The sequence below is a fragment of the Cannabis sativa genome, chromosome X (genome assembly GCF_029168945.1).
Source record: "Cannabis sativa cultivar Pink pepper isolate KNU-18-1 chromosome X, ASM2916894v1, whole genome shotgun sequence".
NCBI classification, from domain to species: Eukaryota; Viridiplantae; Streptophyta; class Magnoliopsida; order Rosales; family Cannabaceae; genus Cannabis; species Cannabis sativa.
The window spans coordinates 75,085,678-75,093,948 of NC_083610.1; the positions used below are offsets into that span (position 1 = coordinate 75,085,678).

Below are 8,271 nucleotides of genomic sequence, written 5' to 3' on the forward strand. Positions count from 1 at the left end.
TAGTGTTCTGCAATCTGGTTTGATATAGGAATATATGAATCTAGATGGTAGGACTTAAATTGTGAGTTTTAGAAAATTCTCATAAACACATAAAAAATTATGTTATCACTGTGCAGAAATGCTGAGGTAATGCTATAGCAACTGGGAAAAACCTAACTAGGGGGGATTAGTTATTCAAGCCACTTTTTACCATATTACATTTCTTGCAAGTAATTTTCTAGCAACAGTAACATTAACTTTAGCAAGTTTAATTATAGTCATTTTAATTTTGAATCATTGCTCAACCATTCTCATATTTTCCTTTTTGCTTTAAGTTATAATGAGTTAGTTTTACATCGTATTTTGTTTGTAATCCCTGTGGAGACGATCTTACTTATCACTTTATTACTTGTGTGACTGCGTATACTTGCATACATAATTTTCACAACAAGTTATTGGCTCCGTTGCCGGGGATTGAAATTAAAAATTGTGTATTATCAACTATTTTACAATTATTTTCTAGTTTGAGGTTCTAATCCCATTTTAGTGCGCTGAATTTTTCTTTTCAGGTATAATTAAGTGCATGAATGAGCAAGAAGAAGACTTTGAACTTGCTCCTATTGACACCGAAATTGAACGCACTTTCAGACAAGGAACAAAAGGCTAAAAAATGTTGTAATATGGTCGATAGGTTTGAAGTTGGGGGGTGCTCATAATGGTGCCAATCCTATTGCTTTGGCCGATGATAAAGACCGAGCAATAAGAGAGTATGCAGCCCCTATGTTCAACGAGCTTAATCCGGGTATTGTGAGACCCGAAATCCAAGCACCTCACTTTGAGTTCAAGCCCGTCATGTATCAAATGCTCCAAACGGTTGGTCAATTTAGTGGATTTCCAACGAAAGTTCCTCACCTCCATAGTTGCTCTTTTTTGGAGGTGAGTGACTCTTTCAAGCTACAAGGAGTAAGCGAAGAGGCTTTAAGGTTGAAGTTGTTCCCATTTTCCTTAAGGGAACGAGCTAGAGCATGGCTCAATACCCTTCCCCCTTATTCAGTGACTACTTGGAATGACTTGGCTGAAAAATTCTTGAGAAAGTATTTTCCTCCAAGAAGAAATGCAAAGTTTTGAAGTGAGATCATGTCCTTTCAACAATTGGAAGATGAAACCACTAGTGAAGCATGAGAAAGATTCAAGGAGTTGTTGAGGAAGTGCCCACACCATGGTATTCCTCATTGTATCCAACTAGAGACATTTTATAATGGTCTCAATGCAGCCTCTAGGATGGTGTTGGACGCTTCAGCTAATGGAGCCATTCTTTCCAAGTCTTACAATGAAGCTGTTGATATCTTGGAAAGGATAGCTAGCAACAACTATCAATGGTCAACTAATGGAGTCATTTCATACAAGAGGTTGTGGAGAAAGAAGCTGTGAAGATTGCCAAGGTTCCAACTAAAGACAATACTTCTGATATGATAACCAAGGTAGTGCCAAGTAGTAAGTTTGAGCATTGCCTGAAGATGATTGGAGTCAGCTGAGCTCGAAGGTGCTAAGGAGACATCAGCATTTAAAACAATTATTTATCAAGCGACTTCAACTTGAAACTAAGGTGGAGATTTGTTAGTTATGGTTACAAGTTTTGTCATCCATAATAGAAGTTGTTAATCCAGAAAATAGATACCGGAAGCTTAGTGTGGATCCGAAAAGCCCTGTGCGGAAGGTCTTGTAGAATTTGGAAGGTACTTCCATATAAGCTTGTACCGCGTATAGAATGTCTCTCCCGAATAGCTTGTTATTAATCTGGAGGTACACTCCCGAATAGCTTATTGTTTGTATTGAAGGTCCATCCGAGAAGGAAGTCTTGTACGTATCTAGAAGGCTTGTGTATTTACAAAGCTTCTGAATTGTCCGTATTGAAAGCGTGTTTTCAAGATGATGTGGATTATTGTTGTTGGAGATGAGATGGATTATTTAAGGAAGTGTAAATGTACCATGATGATTTAGGAGATAATTTTGGCAATAATGCAAATCTATAAATAACTATAAATCTTTGTAACCTGTGAGAATTAGACTAGATTTTCTTGAGTGAAAATCGTGATAGTGTAAGGTTGAGAGAGAGAGAGAGTCTAAACTAGAAAGATAAAAATTTTCTCGTAATCTATGAGAAGTTTGTAAAGATTCTTATAACCTTGTAAACATTGATATCAATAAAGATATGGTTGTTGTAGTTTCGATTAAGATATAGAGCATTACATATGGCTCAAACTCGTTAAACCTGGTGTTATTCCTTTTTGTTTTACTACTTAATTAATTACTTGAAGAAAGAGATCTCTTGGTATATTGTTTCTTGATTGTGTTGCGTATTTGTTGCTACTGTAAACTAAATCGTAAGCCATTGATTGTTTTCGTTTTGCAGAACAAAATCCTAAATAGCCAAGTTTTTAAATACCATTTTTTATAGTACAAAATAATTAAGTGGGGGCTCGACCATCATGGTTTTAAGGTCCGTGTTGATCATCGATGGCAGGGACGGAGCTTTGTCGGGTTGGACATCGACGCCGTACTAGGGAATCAGAAGGGTAGAGACAGTGCGAGAAAAGAGAGATATTAGGGATCTTTTTATTTTATATTTTTTAGTTATTTTAATGATAAAAATTGATTTTTATTTGTTATTTTTTTTTTATAATTTTTAATTTCAATTTTAGTTTTATATTGAATTTTTTAAATAATAAATAAAAATTAAATGATGTGGACCAATTAGTAACTGTCACGTATATATCTATGTGATAGTTAACGTCAAAGTACCTACGACTGGCAACAAATTGTAAAGTTATGTATTTTAGCTGGAAAAAAAAAACTTTAGTATTTAAGTGTTACAAAATGTAAAATTTCAGGGTGCGTTTGGAAAGCCACAATGTAATTAGATTTGTGTGTAATTAGAGGTAATTACATAATTTGGCATGTTTGTCTGAACATGTAATTACAATGTAACTATGTAATTAGAAGTAATTGAGGGGTTCCAATTACACTCTCCAATTCTTATAGTCCCCCATGAGAATTGAATGTAATTACACTGTGTAATTACTAAAAACTTTCCATATTAAATATTAGCTATTAAAAAATATTATTTTCCCATGTAATTACTAACTATTTTGCCAAACAAGATATTAGGAATTCATATGTAATTACCACCTCATATCCAAACACACCTTGCATTTTAAAATATAATGTAATTACTAAATTGTGTAATTACTACCCTAATAATTATCCTAAGTATTTTCATAGTAAATTACACATATATTTATACATCAGTGTTGATGTTGTTTTCATCTCTCTTTATTGCGGTGGTTGGGAAATTATAGATAAAATTAGAGCTTATACATTTTTTTCGAACTATAAAATTTACACATATATTGATAAATAAAGTGAAAAATGCAACAACTTTGACTAATATTAATTATTGTTAGAGGAATGTTAATACAACCTCTTATTACAATCTATTAGTTAATTTCAATGTCCGAAATTATATGCCAGATTATTTTTTACAAGAATTTTTAAAAATTCTTGACTATTTGAAAATTTTTAAAAATTTACAAGAATGATGTTATGAGTATAACGAATATCACTATAAAAAAATTTGAAAAAATATTCTGGTATGTATTTTAAGTGTGGAGGTTGACTAAGAAATTATAATAGAAAGTTGACGGTAACACTTCTCTCTTTTTATTACAGAGCTTGTACACTTTTACATAATAATTAATGGGTGTAGGAAAAACTTGATACATTAATTAAGGTTTTTAGGCTAAAAAGAATTTTTGCTCTTTGAATTTTGACATGTACCAAATCATGTTCTTTGAACTTTTTTAACTGTTAAAAATTTCTCCTGAACTATTGAGGCTGTTGAATTTAAGGATTTTTGTCAAATTTTATTTAATTTTACTAGTATGTGATTGTCCATATACTAAATCATCCTCTTTAGATTTTAATATCTCAAAATCATGCTCCTCAAACTTTGCCACGTACCAAATCATGCTCCTCAAACTTTGATATGTACTAAATCATGTCTTGTGAAATTTCATTTATGTTAGATTTTCCTTACTAAAATTAGACAAAAAGACATTAAATCAAATAATCTCAACAATTCAAAATGAATTTTAACACTTTAAAAGTTAAATGTGCATGATTTAATAAATGTCAAAATTTGGAGCAAAAAAAAATCATAATAAGCCAAGTTTGTTAAATGCTATTTATATAGTACAAAGTAATTAAGGGCCCGTTTGGCACATCTTTTAAAAAAGTTAAAAAAAAAGCTGATTTTTGAAAAAATTGTGATAATAATGTGTTTGGAAGCCGTCAAAAAACGGCTTTTCGAAGAATTTTTAGAGAGGCTAAAGCTGCTCCAATCCAACTTTTAGAAAAAGTTGTTTTGATTAAAAAAACTATAATACATTTTTTTTTTACTAAAACTATATTTACTTATTTATTATATATTCAAAAAATAAAAATATTTAAAATAAACTAATTTTAATAAAATAAATAATTATTAAATCTATTATTTTTAAAAAATAATTTATATTTTTTTTAATATTAAACCAACAACATCAACCTAAAATTTTTCTTATGTATTTGAGTTTCTATTTTTTTTTATATATATATTTGATAAAATATAATATAAAAATACTATAAATTATTTTTATCAAATACATATAAATTTATATTTGCAAAAAAATTAAAAAAATATAAAAAAAAAATATTATATAAAATAAGTTTTTACATTATTTGTGATTATTGTTAGGTCCTTTTTTGGCAATTTAGTTGTCAAAATATTTTTTAATTAATGTGCATTTTATTGAGCATTCAATTTGTTTTTATCAACTCTAGACCCTTTTTTCCAGGGGGAGTTGTGTTTGGTACTTGTGAACTTATTTGGATTAAAAGTTAGCATGTTGTTTTGTTGTTTTACAATTTCGAGTGTGTTACTCAGGGGGAGTTGTTATTTGTTCTTGCTAACTTTAATTTGCAGGTACTTTGTGTTAAAAAATATTTTGTTCATCTAAAGTGCCAAAGGGGGAGATTGTAAAGTCTTTTTGGCAAGTTAGTTGACAAAATATTTTTTCTTTTATGGTAAGATTCTTGTGCATTCAAAACCGATTTCTTACCTTGTTTATTCGGATTGTAGTTGCTCTTTTCCTTGTTAGGAAAGTTGCACTTTTCAGCTGGACTTTCTTTTATTTGGAAACTTCTTAAAAGAGAAGCAATTCTCTTTTGGAAAGTTGTCTTTTTTAGGGAAACTTTGATTATTGCCTTTTCCTTATTGATTTCGATTGTATCTTGATACAATCAGAATATCTAATCTATTTTTGGCAGGAATCAAGCATTAATAGAGGATCGGACCCGATTATAGCAAGTTTCCCGTTTCGGTACGTCTGTTGCGTCGGCATCCGAGATACGATCTTTGCGGATCGTGTTTTCTTTGGAAAGTTTTTGTACAGCTGTAGATTCGAATTTGTGGTTGCCTCTTTGGTTTCTATGTTCTATAAATAGAGCCTAGAGAGCAACCATTCGAATTACCTCTTCCATTATTCATTTTTTGCATTTATCTTTTGAGAGAAGAGAGTCTTTCTTTGTTTTGTGAGAGCCTAGTTGTTCATCTAGGTTCTAGTTGTTCTAATTCTGTTCTTACTCTATCCTAGCGGTTGTGAAGAACTACTTGACTGAACAAGAGATTGGTCTTCGGGAGAAGACTTGATAAAGCCTTACTTCGGGAGGAAGTAAGCACTTGGTCTTCAGGAGAAGACTTGTTGAAGCCTTACTTCGGGAGGAAGTAAGCACTCACACTTGAAAGACGAAAGGAGTTCGGGCTTGAAGGTGTTTCAAGAAGTCAGATTCATAAAGTGGATTACAAAGGATTGCGGCAATACTTTAGAGGGAGTCTAAACTTGTTTAAGTCAATTGTCTTTGTAATTTTGATACTTTATTAATTGATTTCTTTCTCTGGGCGTGGCCCCGTGGACTAGGAGTGTTCGTGAGAACACTGATACCACGTATAAATCTCTTGTGTCAAGTTATTTATTTTTCTGCAAATATTTTATATTCTGCCTGTTCAGTTTTGCTGTAGCAAAATTACTTTCTGCTGCTGCAAACGCTTACAGTTTTTATATTTTCTTATATACAACTGACATTTGCAAAAACACGGTTTTTCAATTGGTATCAGAGCGGGACACTAAACTCTTAGTGTGGTCCTATAACGTTTTTGTGTTAAAATGTCATTTTTTGCAGAAGGAAGTTCTATTTCTAGACCACCGTTGCTTAATGACTCTAACCATCCTTATTGGAAAGTTAGAATGAGGGCCTTCATCAAATCTCAAGATGAGAAAGCTTGGAGAATGGTTCTATCAGGTTGGTCTCTTCCAGTTGAGACAGATTCTTCAGGTAATACTACTATAAAATCTGAACTAAAATGGTCTATTGAAGATGATAAACTTTCTGCCTACAATAGCAAAGCCTTGCATGCTACTTTAATGGTGTAGGTGAGGGTTACATTAAACTTATATCATCTTGTGTTTCTGCTAAGGAAGCTTGGGAGATCCTTCAAACTCAGTTTGAGGGAACTTCTGATGTGAAAAGATCTAGATTTATCATGCTTCAAACTAAATTTGATGAGCTTAGAATGTCTGATAATGAAACCTTAACTGAATTCTTTGAAAAATTATCTGATATTGCTAATGAATATTTTGCTCTTGGTGAAAAGCTTGATGATTCTGTTCTTGTGAGAAAAATTGTTAGAGTACTTCCAGAGAGGTTCGATACTAAACTTTTGGCAATGGAGGAAGCGAAAGATTTTAGCACAATGAAAGTAGAAGAATTGATGGGTTCCTTACGTACTTTTGAATTAAATCAACAGATTAAACAAAAGGACAAACCCAAATCCATTGATGATAAAGGTAAAAGTATTGCTTTGAAAGTTGCTGATAATGAAAATTCTGATAGTGAATGTGATGATGAGATTGCTTTATTAACTAAGAATTTTCAAAAATATACGAAAAAGATGGGAAATAAAAAGAATATTTCGAAAGGTTCAAAAGGTAATACTTTTATTAAACCATCTGTCTCTAACAAAAAGGGAATTCAGTGCAGGAAATGTGAAGGTTTTGGGCATATTCAAGCTCAGTGTGCAAACACTTTGAAAAAGAATAAGAAAAGTTTCAATGTCAGTTGGAGTGATGATGAAACCGAAAGTGATGAAGATAATTCTGAAAAATGTTTCCCTAACCTCTGTTATGACTAATGTGTTGTGTGATTCACAGGTGAAAGCTAAATTGGTATGTCTGAATAATACCACCGAACAAGAGGAATCAGATTCAGATGAGTCTGAAATCTGTGAAGAGTCTCTTGCTGAATCATACTAAGTCATGTATGAAAAATAGATTCAGGTTGCTTCTGAAAATAGAGAGTTGAATAAATTGAATAAAAACTTATCTCATCAAATTGAAATGTGTGAATTGAAAATAAAAGAGTATGAGACAAGTGTTTGTGATAAAGATGAAAAAATTACTCTCTTAAAAAGGGAACTTGAAAATTTTAAGAAAAATGTTCAAATGCTTAACCCTGGATCTTCTATTTTTGAAAAAGCTCAAAATGCAGGTCAAAGAGGTTTCGCAGGTCTTGGTTCAAATGGAATGGAGAGTTCTGGAGTCACGAAGTTTGTAAAATCCAGTGTTCCAACGAACCACTCTGAGGCTACAAAGTCTGCTGTAACAATTTCACCGCCTGTTGCAGCAAGAGCAGTTTTTGATGCTGCAAAATCTCCAGGATTTTCGAAAAGAGTAAGATCTCAGGTAAAAAGATTTGTTCCCACTTGTCATTTTTGTGGTAGAAAAGGACATATCAGACCTAAATGTTTCACGTTAAAAAATCTGTTTAAAACAAAGTATTTTGATAATTTGGAAAAATCTCAAAAGAAACATAAAGGTTTGAAACAAATATGGGTGAAAAAGAATTGTCTAGCTGGTTTTTCTGATAAAACTGCTGCATCTCAAATGTGGTATTTTGACAGTGGTTGCTCTAGACATATGACAGGTGACAAGGACTTTTTGACTAACATTCGGCCTATGCAATGTGGAGAAGTCACTTTTGGTAATGGCCTATCTGGAAAAGTTGTTGGTATGGGAACTCTAAATTTTGAAGGGTTATCTAGACTGAAAAATGTGATGTTAGTTGAAGGACTGAGGGCTAATTTACTTAGCATCAGTCAAATTTGTGATCAAGGGTTTATTTTTTCATTTGATAGTGATC

At 32.1% G+C, this 8,271-nt stretch overlaps 1 non-coding gene across 1 annotated transcript; it reads right to left on the reverse strand.

Moving 5' to 3' along the window:
- Nucleotides 1-1,098: 1,098 nt before the first annotated feature.
- On the reverse strand, nt 1,099-1,205 carry LOC115703278 (small nucleolar RNA R71). Its single transcript, XR_004009055.1, has one exon. It is a non-coding gene; the product is annotated as a small nucleolar RNA R71 (small nucleolar RNA).
- Nucleotides 1,206-8,271: the final 7,066 nt, after the last annotated feature.